Source organism: Ochotona princeps, chromosome 1 (assembly GCF_030435755.1).
Source record: "Ochotona princeps isolate mOchPri1 chromosome 1, mOchPri1.hap1, whole genome shotgun sequence".
Taxonomy (NCBI): Eukaryota; Metazoa; Chordata; class Mammalia; order Lagomorpha; family Ochotonidae; genus Ochotona; species Ochotona princeps.
The window spans coordinates 122600876-122619515 of record NC_080832.1 but is presented as its reverse complement, the minus strand read 5'-3'; the positions used below and the strand labels follow the sequence as shown (position 1 = coordinate 122619515).

At 38.9% G+C, this 18640-nt stretch overlaps 1 long non-coding RNA gene across 2 annotated transcripts in view; it reads left to right on the top strand.

Moving 5' to 3' along the window:
• The window catches only part of LOC131480963 (uncharacterized), a 154284-nt gene that overhangs the window by 109715 nt on the left and 25929 nt on the right, over positions 1 to 18640 (top strand). For both annotated transcript variants that reach the window (XR_009245920.1, XR_009245921.1), the window contains exon 5: positions 17078 to 17177. This is a non-coding gene — a long non-coding RNA (uncharacterized LOC131480963). The remainder of the gene's footprint in view (positions 1 to 17077; positions 17178 to 18640) is intronic.

The window sequence follows — 18640 nt, the reverse complement described above, 5'->3', positions numbered from 1 at the left end:
TCCTGTTCTTTTAACTTGTGTTAGAACTTGGAGGTAGACTCTCTTTCATTCCTGAAATTTATACTGAAACTTATCCTTCTGTCATCTCTGCTTTTCAGAATCTTCTACCAGGGTTTGGTCAACTTTTCAAAATCTTTTCAAATAATCAGGTATTGGATTTTATCTATTTTCTCTTCTCTTGATTTATGTTTTTTATTCTTTTTTGTTCATCTACTTTGGATTTAATTTGTTCCATTTTATGGCTGAATCTTAGATCATTCATTGATTTCTTTTTAAGACAAGCATTTATAGTAAAATGTGTATCTCTCAGCCCTCTTTAGCTTCTTCATACAACTTTCAGAAGTTGTTTTTGATCACATACAGTTCAGAATATTCTCTGTCCTCCGCAGTATTTTGTGTTTTACCCAGGAATCATTTGCAAGTAAAATGAGAAATTCATTCATATACAGGACGTTTTCCTAAGTTTTTGCCTCTCTTCTGAGCTTTTATTGGTGTGTGCCTCTGTACACACTTACACACTTAGAGTTGCCGATTGTAATCAGCATGAGCAGTGAGCTATGGTGGGCTCACCCGACCTTGGATGAATGATAAGCACACTGAATGTTTTTCCCAGAATATAATTTACTTATAGGTCAGTGCATAGAACCTGCCTTTTTAAAATTAGCCTAACGATTATGCGCAAACAAGTTCTCTCTTCATGGGAAACTTACACAGAGAAGAGCAGAAGTAGTTGTTGAGCTGTGCCCTATGTGCACACACACATTCACACATTTGAAGAAATAGCTGCTGTGTGTTCTTCCCCTTGATTCCTCATTCCAGCTATTCCATATACTTATTATTCCAGAGGCGAGGATGGCAATGCTATGTTTTCTTTCCCTGGATTGTTAAAGATGAAATTGATTACATATGTGAAGTGCTTGGAACCATCTTAGTCAAGCTGTATATTAACTTAGAATGAAATTGTTCAATTAATGTATAAGTAATCCTTAAGTATTATTGAAGTTCCTTCTTACGGATACTGTTTGGTGATTCTAATGTAAGTTTTACTTACAAAAACGATTTCAAATTAATGTTCGTGAATGTTTCTTCTTGTTAAGTACAAAAAGTAAGGCATTTATAAATTCCTTTAAGTTGAGTTTGTGTAAAGGATAAAATATAAAAATCAGAGGATGTATTCTTGTGTTTGAAAAAGGTGAGTTTGGGAAATAATACAGTATTTTTTCCATAGAATAATTAGAGACTGATTGAATTGTATTAGGGATTTTACTTTTTTTCATTTCAGGAAATGGAAAATAAGGGCTACAAGACCATTTTATGTAACAGTGAAATTAAATTGTTCTTTAAAAAAATAAAAGGATGTGTGGACCGTGATAAAGTGAAGCATGGTCCGTATGTTTCAGATACCCTTCTGACCTAGGTTTGGATGAAGTTATTTTAACAGAGCTCAGATAAGGAGAGCAGTGTAATTGAGATGGGAGCGTTTCTGAATGGGTGCTTTCCAAACATTTGTTATTCTTGTTTGTGCTTTGAAAGATTATAGTACACGAATGCCAAAATCTGAGTTTATATTATTATTTGTAAAGTGATATAGAATATAACTGGATGTGTTTTTACATGGCTACAGGAATTTAAAAAAACATACTTACATGATTAAATTTTTTGACATATATATATATATACACATATATATGCCAAAATAAAACCTCGATTGCTTACATTTTAGCCATTGAGATATAGTTCGCATTCAGTCAAGTACACACAAAAGATCAGTGTGAAGTGGCTTTTCAGGTAGGTATGCACATTTCAAATATGTAACCTCAGAAGATGATAAACATTGCTGATATCTTTGAATCCTCTTTCATATCCCTTTCCTTTTACAACCCTCCATCCTTCTGAAAGGGCTAATTATCCTCCCAGTGCAGGTTCATTGCCTGTCTTTTGAGTCCACATGCTGGATTCATGGTATGTGTTGTTACGTGTGTTTGAGACTCATCCATGTGTTGTGTGTTCTTTCATTTCCACCATTGAGAGTTATTTAATTGTATCTGTATGCCCCGATTGGACCACCCAGTTTTCTCTTGCTGACCATTTGGCTTGCCTCCATGTATGAGCTGTTATGAATAAAGATCTTTAAAACCTTCTTACATAGTCTTCTCTGCAGATAGTTCTCATTTGTTATCACAAACAAACTCACTGTACATAGACACAACTCATGGTTTTATCATAGAGAAAACTCATATTGTAACTTGCTCATTGGAATTCTGTTGCATGTCAACTTTTAGAAGTTAATTTGCTACTAAATGCTCTCAAAATGTAAAAATTACACTAAAAGTTTTAATTTTTGAAAGATTCTTTTCCACTCCTCAAAATATATTTGATTCAACTGTATGAACTCCAAGAAAGTTACTTTGTAAATTTAGTAAAAAATATTTGAAAACTAAAATGGACTGCAATACAAATCTCCCATTATTTCTGAATGATTTAGGTGACCCTGTCTCAAGGCTCAGACATGTGCTTCTGTATCCTTCTCGAGTGTTTTTGCATTACACTGGGGTAAACAGTGAGTTGTTAGTCTCCCCGTGACGCTGTACACTTCTTGGATACTAAGCCCTTTTGAGTCTTCCTCATCTGTTTGTCCCTGGCACCTAGACTTTGCCTGGTGCGTGATAGGTGCACATTCTATGCAGAATGGGCTGAATAACTGCCTTTGTCTAGGGTGTATATTTGTCTTGCAAAATCTGTTTTTGCTATGGAAACATAACACACACTTAACTTCAGCTCAGGACTTTACAATTCCCTTTATGTCTTAAAGCTTTTTGTTTAATACATGAGCTGGCTTAGGCTGGTTTCCTGTTTATATGGAATAAGCTTTTGATGAACATACACACCAGAAAACATATAGAGGGTTTCTGTTTTATTAGTTAATGACATTATTAAAAATTCACTGATGTGTCATTGAGAAAAACAGTTTGAAAGGAAGATGCACTGCACTCTTACCTTTTCTTCTAGGTTACATGGTGCTCAAATTGGTGTGTGGAGTACAAATATGTTTATTGTTGACAAAGACACAGCCTCTGTTTTATACAATTTAAGAACCTTGAAATTATGCATGGTTTTCATTACTACTGGGATTTCCATGTTGAATCAAAGGTCATTATTCTAATCGTCTCAGATTCTCTTTTCCTCCCACTAATAGATCTTTGCAGTGCCCATCTGTCTGCAGCTCATGGTATAACCTTTCCTGATAGGGGCAGGATGGCAGATGGACAGCAGATGGGAGTTCTGCCTGCTTCCTGGTTCAGATCTTGGCCCAGGCAGGAACCCTTAGAGACTGTCAGTTTGTCGGCTCAGCTTGTGGGCTCTGGGACTGTGTCTGGCATTTCAACCAGAGTTCTGAATGAATGCAAAGCTGGACCAGCTATTGGTCACTCTGACTAGTTAATGTTACTGACTCCCAGTAAGAGTGAGGACAGTAACCAGTCTGTGTAATCACCTAATTGACAGTGTCCTTTCTAATGCAGTGCCTGCTAGGCGTCTGGGTCTGAGTCAGTTCAATCTCAAGGTTGAAGCTGATTAATTACAAAAATATGTCCTCATGTGTCTATTTATGCATTTTAAAATATAACTCATTAATAAGGAAGTAAGTGAGAAGTAGAGACAGACAAGGCATGTGTCTTGGTGTATGCTATTGGAAATTTATCATCCTGTGGAATTTGTAAGGGCACAGCATGATTAAAACCTGGGTGAAAGAGAACATTTGGAACACAGCAATTCTGCCTCTGCTGTGGCATTAAAAGACAGTTTGGGGGATTGCTGGTCTTTTCAAAGAGCAAGAAGAAAGACTTCTTTTCAAAAAAAAATATTCTGAACTATCAACACACTCTTTTTTTTTTTCTGTGTGCGCATGCATTTTCTGCTTTACAAGTGACCCTTTTCATTTCAGATAGAAGCCAGATTGGAGTAAACAGATGAGGCTGGGCAAATCCTCCTAATGGAGGGTAAGCCTTGGCAGTGACCATGAATAAAAGGCAGTAATGAGTCCGATTAGATACTGAACTTTGCAGTTTTTCTTATTTAGTTAGTTTCCTTAGAGCTGGAGCTTCGGAGAGATAATACTGTGCTATTTTCTCAACTGAAAAAATTTTGATCAGTAATACAGGGGAGTAAGGGATATATGTCCACAAATCTCTAAAACCTACCATAGTGATAGAAACGTGTTACACCCTCTCCAGCATGGACATCAGTAATTTACAACTGATATTAAAGGAGACGTTTAGAATGACGCATTTTTTCCTAGTGCTGTGAATCAGCCTAAAACGTTCTGAATCTTTCTGCCCATGAACTAGATGCATGATCATTACTACAGCATTATTTGTTAATATGAATTGTTCATATTGGAATATTTTCTTATGTTCTTGGGGTCAGATGTTGCTTCTACAAATGTCTAATGAATTATGTCTCAAATTATATTAGTGATATTGGATTGTTATACTCAAAGAAATTATATTTGCATTAGCTCAAGAAATCCATTTAATCTAATTTAAATAGTGGTTGTGATGGTCATAGGCATTTTAAAAGTCTACATTATAATAGACTACTGAGCATTCATTTTCCTGACCCTTGGATAATCCCTACATTATAAAGTATATATGTGTCTTCTCCCAAAATCCCATCAGAAAACTTTTTATCCTTCCCTTCCATTTTCTTCTTTTATAAGACTTCACAATTTTGGGGGGGAATTTTCATTTTCTTTTAATTCCATTTAAGTTACCACTTAAATTCATTTAAGAATGTTTAGGAACAATACATATATTCTCAGAAGGGAGAGTGGAATGGAGTGGAGTGTGTTTGTATTATTCTATTCCTGGTTAAAAATATCCAATCGTTTATATGTTTGACAGGAGTCCTGGGCACCTTTGTTTTGAAAGCTTGGCACTCTATCACTTCTTTGAAGACAACTCATTTATTCCTTACTTTTAAAGGAATCTTGAAGTAGAAGAAATATTATTAGTGCTGCCCATGATGGCCTAAAGGATTGTGTGATGCTCCTGCGAGCTATCACTGTATTTGAGCGTGGATCTTGCTAACATGATTTTGGATGAGGTATAGACAGGATCTAAGTATTTAGAAATCTGTAAATTCTTGTACAGGAGCTAGCTCAAAATTCTCCATCTATCTGAAACTGTTATAGCACTTTAATCCTAGAAAGTAGGCTTATAATGAATTCCCACTAGCCGTGGAATTAAGGCCAAATCTTGAGCTTGAGGAAATTAGGCAATCCCTGTGACTGAGCCAGTTAAGAGAATGTGTTTGGTCCATGTGTGATCTGCCTCCTCCTCTTGTTGCTGTGTTTGGAAGTAGGTCTCAAAATAAAGTTTCCACCCACCGTGAGTTTTATGCTATCTTACACTGTTCATCTCCCTGAAGCTTACTGCTTACACTTAATTACTGTTCGGTATAGTCCATTTGTATTAAAAGTGCGCTGCCTTATCTCTTAGGAATTTTCAGCCTGCCTATTAGTCAAGTGAAGAAGAAGTCAAAACCAAGAGAACAAACCAAAGCTCACCCCTCAACTGGCTTAGTTCATTGCCTTTTATATAGTCATTATCATTGGATGTTGAATAGCACACTCTCAAAATTGCTTTCAGGAAACTTGCACCCTTTTCAGCTTGCAAAAAATTAATTTTTCTTATTTATGTTTTAAGTATAGATTCTTGAAATATTATATTTGAAATGGTGAGAGAGAGAAAATCTTTTGTCTACTGCTTCACTCTCCATGTACTCACAGTTAGGGTCTCCCACATCAGAGTCAGGAACCCAGTGATTTGAACTGTTACCACTGTCTCCCATGGTGCACATAGCAGGGATCAGAGCTGGGAGTCCAAGTCACGCTCTGCAGCATGGACCATGAGTGTCCCAGATGGAGTCTTAACCATTGTACCAGACACCTCCCAAGAAGCTTATACTCTAATAGACAAAGGGTCAGTATATAGATAGGCACAAACCAGGATGTGAAATATTTATGTGTGTTGTGATGAATACTAACTGTGGCTTCATCAGGCAGAAAGAAAAGGAGGTGGAGGTGCCATTTCCTCTAGAGTCGTCAAGGAAACCTTGCGTCTATATATTTACATATTCACATTTAGCTTTTTAACCGAGTTACAATTTCCACATTTATGGATTTTAAATTGAATCAATCCTGCCCAGACACTTTGATGAGTTTTGATGAATGTGTGTACTGAGATAACCTGCACCACTGTCATTTATGGAACTTTTGTGTCTCCAAAGAAAGATGGCTCCTGCCTTCCCCCGCTCACTTCTGTCATGCTTGTACCCTGGGACCATCACTGTTCTGGTTTCATCACCATGAATTGGTTTTGTGTGTTCTGAAACTGTGAGCAATCACACACCATGTACTCTAGTGGGTGGTTTGCTTTGTTCCTCCCAGGGCTTTTGGTGTTTATCCACGAGGTTGCTCTGTTGTGATGATTCCTCTATGTTACGTTCTGTTTTCTGGACGTAATACCATTTGTGTATTGTGTGTCGGTTGATGGTGTTTGGACTGTTTCCAGTTAGGCCATTAGAAATGGAAACGTTTGTACTAGAATTTTCACTTACATATGCTTACATTTCTCTTGGGTCAGTACCGAAGGGTTCATCAGAGATTTCTTTGCTACTTCCCAAAGAGATGTTGCCATTTTCTCCCACCCACGAGGAGTGTAGGAGTACTCTGTTTTTTTCATATCCTCATCAAAATGTGTGTCATCTGTCTACTAAATTGTAGCCATTGGAGTGGGTGTGCAGTGGTATTTCATGTGGTTTTGTTTTGCATTTCTATAATGACTAATGATGGTAAATGCTATTTCATGTGCTTTTTGGCTATTCATATATATTCCTTTGTAAAATGCCTATTCAACTTTTTTGTTCTTATTTTGAATTGAGTTGTTTGTCTTTTATTATTGAGTTGTAGGAGTTAGAGAGAAGTTCTTTGTCATTTATGTGCATTGCAAATATTTTCTTCCAGCCTGTAGTTTAGCTATTCATGTTTTTAATGGTGTCTTTCAAAGAACAGATATTCTAATTTTACTGAGGCTCATTTGTTGTGTTTTTTTTTTCTGACATTATCAGTGTTGATTGTATTCTCTAGGGCATTTCATGTTTTACAGTCATAAGCATAGACCCAAGTTCAGATCATGAGAGCCCAGGATGCTTTTCTTTGTGTAAGATGTGAGGTCTGGAAAAAGGTTCGTTATTGTCCCCAAATAAGTAACCAGTTGTTCTAGCATTACTCATGGACACTCCTTTGTTGAAGTGTGTCAGAGCTTTGGTTGAAAGATCGACATCTTTGGTATCTACTTAGGATGTAGAAAGCTGTAAAAGAGCACCGTTGGTATTCTTACAATAGCAAAATGGTTGAAAATTTGCAAAAAAAAAGTTGAATGGTTATGAACCCATGAGTGCACTGATGCGTTAAGGCAACTATTCAAATCCATGTAAGAAACAGTGAGGGGCCATCCTTTGCTTATTTGGAACTGATGGCATAAGACACTGGTAGGAAGAACTTAGCTAAAAACATGATAAAAGGCTTATAAGAGAAAATAACATTCCTGTGAAGAGCAGACATCAGGAGGATTTATGATCATTCCTGGGTTTTTATCGCAGATGTCCAAGTGATGTGTTAAAAAGCCAGGGCAAGAATCATGGGAAGATGGGTCCATGTGTATGCTTGAGAGTGGAGTATCCAGGGAGAGAAAAACATTAAGTCCCACTCATGTTGTCTTCATGTCTATGTGCTATGGAATAAAAGTTTTAAGCTTCATGGGGTCAAGCAATAAATCTTGTCACTAACACTACAGTGGAAATTTATTGCACTTGAATCGAGGCACAGAAAAATCCTTCCAATCCTGGATTATGTGGTAGGGAGACTTCTTGGCCCCAGTCCTGCAGGTGGAGATGGACCTTCTCTCTTTCAAAAACCTGGGGTTCAGTATCAGTCCAATTAATCAGACCAGCAGACACATGGCCACTAGCCTCCAACATCCTGACAGCTGACAGGTGGTAAAGCTACGATCCCTAATGTGTACATCACGTTCTAAGGGCATAGAGGATCACTCTGCTGCCCAAAGTCTCAGAACCAGGAAACAGGTTAAACTGACTTGTCAGCCCTGATAGTTTGGCACTAAAGCACTCATAACCACTGTGCAGTACACAGGCTAGAACGAAGGCATGCTGAGAAAGCATGAAGATCAGAAAAGTGGGTCATCCTGGAATTGACACAAGTGCCCAAGGGAGAGGGTGATTTTAAGAAAGAAGGTGCAAAATTCCCAAAGCTACACTTAGCAGAACTGTTGAACCATGGAAGAATGGCAAGTGTGCATTGTTTTTCACACTTTGAAAAATCATCTATTACTCTAGCGATAAACAGTTTCACCAGAATTACAGCAATTGGAATCATAACTCATAGGACACCCAAACTGATATAAAGTGAAGAGATGGATCAGTAAAAATACTCTGCCTGTTCCCGAGGTATAGACAACAGAAAGACTGGTGTGTGGGTAACCTGGAACAGTGGTGATTCTCGAGACAAAAGCAATTTTAGCATATTTATATGAAAAAGTGAAAGTGCCACTATTATGTGGAAATGTGATGCTATGAGAGAGAATGAAGGGTAGGTATTTGATGTAGCAGTTGAAATGTTACTTGAAACACCTGTTTCCCCTTTCAGGGTGCCTGGGTTTGAGAGCAGGTTTCTTGATTAAAGCTTCTTCCTGCTGTGCACCCTGGGCTGTAGCGGGCAGAAGCTCCCTTGGCTGAGTCCCTGCTTGAGCGCCCTGCATTTTGTTCATGTTTCCCAAGCATTTGTGGAGTGAACCAGGGGCTGGAAGCTTTCTCTGCCTTTCAAATATGTTTTTTTTTTTTAAATAAAGCCAAGCTAAGGTGGTATAAGATGATTTATGATATATCTGGAGTATGTTTTGTTTTTTCAAAAAAAGATTTATTTATTTTTATTGGAAAGGCAAATTTGCAGAGAGAAGGAAAGACAGAGAGAAAGATCTTTTGTCTACTGGATCACTGCTCAAGTGGCTGCAACAGTCAGAGATGAGCCAATGCGAAGCCAGGAGCCAGGAGCTTCTTCCAGATCTCCAATGCGTGTGCAGGGTCGCAGGGCTTTGTGTCATCCTCCACTGCTTTTCCAGGCCACAAGCAGAGGGAGCTGAAAGGGAAGTGGAGTAACTGGGACATGAACTGGCGCCCATATGGGGTCCTGTCACATACAAGATGAGAGTGTAGCCACTGAGCCTTTGCAGCAGACCCTTATAATTTATTGGCTGCTCTCAGAAACAATTTGCTCAGTTTCAATATGCCCTTTTATATGAGTTTAAAGCCCTATCTATCCTAGATCCATCTTCCTGTGTGATTTTTTTTAAGTGGGTGTATGTTCAGTTACATACTGTCAGAATCCAGCTTTTTGGTAACACTGCAATGAACAACTGTCACTCTAATACAGAAACATGTAACATCCACAGTAACTCAATCATTCCATCATACTTGACATTGCAGAGATACTGTGTGAAAGAAAGCTTTGAAAGCCAGGCTGAAAATCAAGACAGCAGGCTTTTAGGATTTCTCCTAGATATATTAGATAACAGTGATAGCTTTTAAGTTGTCTACTGTCTAAACTTTCATGTCTCTATTACCGTTTCCTAGAATAGTAGATGCCTCAAAATCTCAACAGCATGGGAAAAAAGTAAACATTTAAGTTTATTATCAATATGCACATTGGATGAAACTCCTATAAAGTGTCTAGAATTCCTGGAATTTCAACTAAAGCCATGGGGTCTCCATAACATGAGAGATTTGATCATAATGGCTAGTTACTCTGCTCCATGCACAAGGTCCTTTGCCTGTGCCTGGTTCATCATCATCCTTAGGTTTTTCTTAATCCTTGACTGCAAGTGAGGAGTTATGTGCTGGGTCTATTGCCTTAATGACCACGTTGTTGTAAGTATTCACTCCCTCCATTGAAACAAGTGCAATGCATTTGTCATTTTTTTTAAAGCCCATTCCTATATCTTAAGTGCTAACACATGTTACTAAAAAATTAAAGGTTTCATGTGGAAATTGAATTGCCATTGGGAATTTGCATTGGCTGTCCACAGTGGGTCGCAGGAAAAAAAAAAACTAAGCTAACTTTATGGACCATATTTGCCCTCGTTTTCCACATATGTCTGCCAGATGCTAAAGCCAGTGTGTTGCTGGAGGGCACAGAAACCTGGAGGAAAGAATTGGAACTTGTGCTGATTAACCCATTGGGTGTCTCTGTTGAGCCTGTGCCGGAAAAGGTTGGTTAGTGGCAGTGGAGTGTGTTCCTTTGTGTTCTTTGTGTTCCTTCAGGTGCAGGGTTGGGTAGAATGCCTTTGTCAAGCACTTTTGGGAACACAGTTGCAAAAAAAAAAAAAAAAAGGTAAGATAGGAAACAGCATCTCTACCATGGGAAATACAGCTCTTAGGTACTAATGATTGAGCAGGAGCTAATTACCCTATAGATAGTGTTTATGGAGGGCCACTCAGTTTTTCGAGGAATTTATTGCTTCAAGTGGGAGACCATGAAAATACTTGCGGTCATATGAAGTTACTGTCATCCGTAAGAGAATTTTTGACAAACTACTAACACAATTTAAGGTAATATATTTACAGCTGATTTAGACTACACAACAACAGATATGAGAAGTTTAAGCATGTTGGACGTTTGCACATGAACAAGAAGATGGTACAAACTGCTTTTAAGTGGAATTTTCTTTTGTCTTTTGTGAATATTTGGTAAATTTTTAAATTTGGAATTTTCATATAATTTTTATATTTTCATTAGCATTTAATTAGCATATGTATAATTCCATAATGGGATATGTAAACACTCCCCCCCCAACTAAGAGGAAAAATAGCTGTGGCTTTTTATTTTCCTTACTAAATATTTCTATATTATATAGTATGTTAGAAGCATTGAATCCAAAACATTATTATTTCACAGTTATCTTTCTTCCTTTGATTCAACAAGCTCCTGAAATCTCTCACAACCCTAAACTGCCTAGTTGATGATGTGAGAACAAAAGTTTGAACCATTTCATGATGTTTAAAAAAAAAATTTCTTTTCACTTTGTTGTTTGTAGACCCAATGGTGGCATCAACAACCTTTGTTGCTTTAGGGACAGAGTGGATACCATGCAAATTCTAGAACAAATGTGTCAATGTGCTGTGATCAGAGAAGTTCTTAGGAAAGCCAGAACCTGTTGCAAACTATAAAGCTTCCATTTACCTATTAAGAAGTAGGCCTGAGGACCTGAAATTGGAGGTTATGTAAGGCAAGATTCAACTACAAGGGAAGGGAAGGGAAGGCCAATTAGGTCATGCTAAGTGCTGCTTGACAATAAATGAATGACAGGGATCAATGGCAAAGCAATAAAAGGCAGACAGGGCTGGGTGCTTGGCACAGAGGTTAAAGATCCATTTGGGATGATGACATTCCATATTAGAGTGTCCGAGTGAATGTCCTGACCCCACTCCTGATTCTAGCCTGATTCCACCTTTCTGCTGATGCAGACCCTGGGAAGCAGTGGTGATGGCCCAAGTGATTTGTTTCCTGCCACTCCTTCTAAACCTGGACTGAGTTCTTGGTTCTCAGCCCCAGCCTCGCCCAGTCCCAGCCCTCATGGGCATTTAGAAGTGACTCAACAAATGAGAGCAATTTCGTGTTCCTCTTTCTCTTTCTCTCTTGGGACTCTCTAGACAACCCTGCAGGATACAAGGGTGGGAGAGTTACCTGTCAGTAGAAAAACTAGTGTTCTCACCTATCCTCCAGAAACCTCCTTTCTTAGAATCGACCCACATGTTCTGATGGGATGGGAGATGATGGACTGGAATTACCAGGAGTGTCCCAGTAACATGAGGCACTGGACATCTTCAACAGAGACTATTGGGTGCCCCTCTGCAAATTGGATCCTGACAAGGACATGGCCAAGTCTCAGCGTCAGTGAGAACTGAGAGAAGGGTCTCAGCCAATCAGGTGATATGACAGAACAATCTGAGAGACCATCCTCAACATTTCAGAAATGTGCCATGATAACAGAGGCCAGTGCGCTCTGTGGTGCTCCAGCCTGTCCCTGCCCCCCAGGGAGGGCAAGGATGAGAGCAGGTGCTCCTCCGGCCACCACTGCAGAAGAACTTGCCATGCAGTAGGTGTCAGCATGCCTCAGTAGAGGGAATGCAGGAAACGATGAGAAAGATTGCACTGCAAATCTACCCCAAATGGGCAATTTCCCGAAGAACCTGTTATCCCAAATGAACAAGCTTCAGATTTTTTTTGTTTGTTTCTTTTTGTATTTTTACCATCTAGTGAGAGAGAAGGCTTTTGAGCAACACGAAGTCAGTTATGTGATGGGAAAAATAACTCGGAGAATTACTTGCTCTACATCTGTGTTATCCTGAGTGCATTTCACATCAACCACATTCATCTGCTTTCCTCGGTGTTTGTAACTTACACATGTATACTGTTCCTGTGTGTTATGTATGTGTCTGTAATGTTTCCTGGGGAACAACACCATGTCTTCACATAGACCCTTTTATCTATTCCTTATCATAACACAGTGAGGTAATGTCAATAGTCTTACGCCATGTTTCAGGTGAGAAAACTTGAAGACTTGTGTGAGAGGAGGTAGCTGGTGAGCGAGAAAGAGACGACATGTAGCTCAGGTTTTCTCCCTACCCAGGGAAGGGAAGTGCTGCTGTATTGAGCCTTGTTTTGTTTGCCCCTGAGAACCACATGTGTGATATGTTTGTAACAGAATGGGCAGGGCCATTCGTCAGAGTCTTTTGTTTTTAAAGAAACATTAATGTATATGTTATCAAGATGTATTTAAAATGGAAATATTATTTGTTCTCCAGCTTGTAACTGATTCATTTGTTTGGTCAAGCATTGCTAGGACAGTCTGTGTTCATGATATTTACTCTAGGCAAAACAAAAACAACAGAGCTACTCATTCTGATCTTTTCGCAACTCACGAAAAAGAATTAAAAATGAATCAATATTTTATAAATGCAGTATCGGTATTCTGTAGCAATGTCAATAATGCATGAGTTCCAGAGGGTTTATTTCACCATTAAATTAAAAGTGACCCACTCTTATTTTGAGGCAGAGTGAATTTGGCCATGTAATGGACAAAAACAAAAGAGGATTCAAAGGAGGGCCAAGAGCACGTATGTTTTTGTCAGACAACCGTACACCACTGGGAAGCTTCAGTCCAGAGGGAGAGAGACCATCTCACGTCCAGAGTCAGTGAACTTAGACTTGGCATTCTTGAGCACTAGCCCTGATGCGTGTTTTTCTTTGCCTTGCTCCAGCAGGTAAGATCTGAAATCTAGATCTTAGGTACCAGATCAGTGCTCTTCTCATTAGGACCTTGAGGCTCGGGGATTTATGCCTCTGGATATGTTGGGGTGTTACTTTTCAGCATGAACTCTTTTGTTTACTGTATTCACTGTGGTTGAATTTGTTGGTTGTGATTGTAGAAATAGATCTCGAGGGTTTTCTTCGGTGCTAGTTTTGATTGTTTTTTTTTTTTTTTATTGCCACTGTGTTTTGTAACCAGCCCAGTTTATGGGTAAACTGGTTTGTGTGTGTCTCTGAGAGATACTTATCAAAGCAGATTTTTCCTCCTGAGGGATTTGTATTCTTCATTAGGGTTCAAGAGGCAGTGTTGTATCTCTACCAGTCCCATGATTACTATCTAAGCAAACTTGCCTTTGTTTGTTTTATAAAGTGTATTTATGTATTTGCAAGACCGAGTTACACCGAGGGGAGGAAGCAGAGGGGAACGGATGGTGAGGGGTACAGAGAGGGACGTGAATATCTGGGACCTGAACTGACACTCCAATATGGAATGTGGGCTTTGCAAGCGATAACTTATTAAAGTATTTTAATTATATAATGTGTATTACATTATAATAAAATATTATAATGTATAATTATATCTTATTAAACACTATCGTCATACCTAATATTTACATTTTAAAATTCCTCTCCCCGAAGCAGAATTTTCCTGATCTGTGTACACTGCTCACCACAGAGGACAGGGAGACAGGTGTGAAAAGTTGCCTGCATACAGTTAACTGGTCATTATCTGATGCAGTTAAGACAACTGTAAGGCATGCTCAAGTTAAAGCAATTAAATCACCTTCCCCATCACCTCAGAAAAATGACAGCACAACGTGCATATACAATTCAAAATGACTTGTTAGGATGTGTGTTGCCAGAACGGGATCACATTTCTGTTGATTAAAAAAAAGCCCATTTGATTGATCAGATTTTTCTGTATGATTTGGTAATTAACTCGGTGTTCTTGATAACCATAGCCCATTTTACTTGCTGATAAGACTCCTTTTGCTCAATATGTAAATATGATGTGAAATATTCCTTCCTGTATAAAAAAAAACACTAAAAAACCCGCGGAAAAACCTCCACAAGGTCACATGGACTATGTCAGGTGGTTAACTTCAGGCTAGGGTTTGGAAACTTGTTGTTTCTGGGGGCCATAGAAGCGGTGACGCATTGCAACATTGTAAGGGGAGTGCAGTTGTTGAGATGTTGGAATTCTTGGAGCCCCTTCCTCCCATTATTGGTAGATGTACAGTTTCATTATCTTTCTAATGTGTTTTTGTATGTGTGTGTGTGAGAGTGGCTTTTTTTTTATATAACACATTTTATGTATTTAGCATGCAGCTACTGTTTTCTGTTTCTTTCCCACTGTTCTCCAGTGTTACCCTTTTTTCTTCTCCTTTTTTTCACGCAAAAATGATACTAACAATACCTTCTGGCCAATAAGCTTTGAACTGTCCAAGTAAACAGGAAAGGATTTGCCAGGCTTGTTTTCCACCTTTTGATCTAGAATGTAGGAATTTGATCTAGAATGTTAGGAATTGTCCAGTTTGTGTGTATTTGGAAGTTTTGTGTACATATCCAGCAAGTTTTAGCAAGGTTGTGTCCTCTGATGAGGAAATGACCCTCAGGTTCTGTGTCATTTCCCTGTCCTGGAACCTCGTTCCTACCACGTTCCTTTGTTGAAGACTCAACATAAAGGTCTTTGATAGTGCAGAGGCTGTCGTTGACTCATGACTAGCTGGCGTTTTGTGTCTGTCCATTCTTCCCTCTGTGATAAGGTCAGCCTCCTAAAGTATTTTAAACCTTCAATGTTTCTTGTGCATCAGTAAGAACCAAATGGCTCTAGCAGTGAAAACCAAAATCTTGGATTAGGAGTGACCTGTTCCTAAACAAGGCAAAATGGAGTCAAAGTAAAAAACATCTTTCATATTGACTACACGTTTTACTGGTACTTTGTGCAACATCTTTTCTTGGTAGAAGTATTCTCTAAGGCTTATGTTTTTTTTAAAAGATTTACTTTATGTTTATTGAAAAGTCAGATATACAGAGAAGAGGAGAGACAAAGAGGATGATCTTCTCTCCGTTGATTCGCTCCCCAAGTGACCACGATGACCAGAGCTGAGCCAATCCGAAGCCAGGAGCCAGGAGCTGCTTCTGTGTCTCTCACATGGATGCAGGGTCCCAAGGCTTTGGGCTGTCGTCAACTGCCCTCCCAGGCCACAAGCAGGGAGCTAAATGGGAAGTGAGGCTGCGTGATTAGAACAGGTGCCCGAATGGGATCCCGGTGCGTTCCAGGCAAGGACTTTAGCCTCTAGGCTATTGCACCCAGCCCAGGTTTTTGTTTTCTAAATATTTATGTGTATGTAGGTATGCGATGCATATGAATGAACATATGTGTGTGTATAATGTCTATGTATTATTCATGTGTGTATCTGCACATGTTCCCTCCTATTATTTTAAAAGTGCTTATACCAATAGAAAGATAAAAGATTTGGTAGTATATGTCTATAAAGTATCAAATTGCGATGGTCAGTATTTGAGTTACTGGACATGTTTGGAGATCAAAAGATCTTTCAAAATAACTAGAGATGCATGCAAATAGGACAGAATGGGGTTAAAAAAACTTTGTGTTTTCTGTAGATAATCATCCATAAATGCTGGTTTCGCTTGTTAATTAATTAAAACAAGCCTAGTGGAGCATTTGGAAGCAAGTTAGGGCCAGTGTAGCATACTGGAATTGGTACTGAATCAGCAGAGAAGCCAATCATCTACATGCCGCCTGGAAGGGTTATTACCTTTTCTTAGCCTATTACTTTTTCTGTAAAATGGAAATCATGGCGCCTAACTCATAGGTTGATGCAAAATGTAGTGTGTGTACAGCAGCTTGATACAGTGTTAGTCCCGACCAGTTGAACTGGCCTATGGTTCTAGAAGAGCTACAACAATTGACTGTCGTCATTTGCAAGAGTTCAGAGTACTGGCACATTGGAAAACTTGCAGCATTGTAGTGACTTAGGAGTGATCTGATCAATATTGTCTTAAACTAGAGGGATTTTCAGTAGCCAAGGCATATCATTTTTCTAACTGGTTTTCCTGTCTAAGGTAACTGTGCTACACTGGAAAGGTTTTTCCTTGTCCATGAAATGAAAATGGAAGATGTGTTGATGTTCAGTTACTTCTCTTTTCAGAGAATCGTAGGCACTGTACCTTGAGATACTTGCCCCTTCCAGTTGTTCCAGCTCTGTCACTCTCTCCTAATTCTCCTGTCCTTTTTAAAAATTATTATTATTCCTTGGAGAGAGGCATAGCTGATTCCCTTCAATTCTGCCCATTTTTTGATGGATACACACAAGGTGTTTTTTTTTTAAGAGGCAGATGTCTAATTCAGAGAAAATGTAATGTATTTTTTTAACCTAGTGATGGGCACACCAATTAAGGAACTTATCAATAAAGTTGAACTTTGGAGCCAAAATGATTGTGGGGGCTCATCATCTTCCTAATGAAAGCCTTTGCTATTATAATCTCATTTGGCAAAGATGAAGTTGTACCCGTGGGACAAGCCTTGCCAAGTCTGCATCCATAATTCTGAATTGATTCCAAGTTAGACTTTGTTATCTGAAAATGATTTCCCATTCTTTCTTCAAGGTCTGTGCCCTTTACCTCAAGAATTCTTTTTGTGAACACTGAATCAGCCAGAAACTCTGGAGAAGAGAAGAGCACCTTTTAAAGAGTCGCAGTAATCAAGGTATAGTGCCATATGGGCTCTAGGGGTGGCCAAGACACTGAGCAGCTTCTTGTTCATTAAGAAGGAAATATTTATATGAGCAGTAATAATAACCACATATTTTGGAGTCTGTGTGTTGTGAAAGTGAACACTGATGGAATTAGGTGGTATTGACAGCCCCGATTGTGATTGTGTAAATACCGTCAGGTGTAGCTCTCCCTTCATCTTCCGTATTCACAGGCATCAATATGGAGAGGGCTGGATCATGAGTCAATGTCAAGCCAGAGTAGTGGGCTCTTTATTTGCAGGGCCGAGTAGCCTGAAACCAGTGGTTCTGTGAGTCATTATCATTTTTTTCATCCCAATTAAGCATGTCCTGTGGGTTACACAGAAGGCGCGTGTGGTTGTATGTTTATTTGGAGCAGCGCCTGGCAATGAGGCATGCACCCAAAGGCCACCTGAGTCTCTTGGGTGAGTTCTTTTGTTTACAATCTACGTATGAGTTCCCCCTCCCCTACTCTTGTCTAATGCCAGTACTTTTTTTTTTTAACCTTTACAACTGATCATTTGAAGTTGTCCCCTCTTCAGGATGTTTTCTGTGTGCAGTTGCCTATCAAGCTTTCCATCTCAATGCAGAACTCTTTGATTGGTGTATTTAAAGTAATAAAGGTGTCAACAGCAGTGTCACCTTGATGGATGCTAATTACAAGTCTTTCATGGTGCCTCTGCTTTGGCCACTGTCCCTGTAGATTGTGAATTTGATGTTTAAAATAGTGCCCTGCCGTCTAAGGGTTAATCATAAATTCTGGTCTGTCTTCCCTTAATGATTCCATGTGCAGTGGTATCATCCCAGTAACATACATTGTCTTTGTTAAAAGCAAGCAGCGTGACTTTCAGAGGAGTGATTAATGCATTTAAAAGGAGTTTGAAGAATCCTGGTTAGGATCACAGCAGAGGTTATGATGACTGTGTGTCCTGGGTATTAGAATTAGCAGCAGTGTTCCATAGATTGTGTGAAAATAATTGAAGATTTTCATGCAGTCCCAATGAAGCACGTTAATGTTGTAAATGAGACCATAGCTGCAATTGTAAAAAGACAGGATTTGCAACCTGAAGATGCTATCAGTATATGGCTGTCACATCAATGAAGCTAAAAGCAGGTTAAATTATATGAAGACTTTCTTTAGAACAATCTCGTTAAACAGATTTGGGGTCACTCAATTTGAAATAGCTGCTGATTAAAATATCTCTTACACTTTTTTTTTCAGCCTGGATCTTCACAGTGTTAATATATGTTTAGTTTTTAATCTCCTTACTGGAGCCTGGAGATAGTTTTAAATAACAGGAAATGTGCCCAGGAATATGCACATTTCAGAGTATGGATAATTTACTTATGTAAATTTAAGCCATATGTGGCATACACAGTAATATTTCTCTGTAGAACTGTCTTATTGCTAAAGAGCTCAATCTGAACTGTTTTTCTG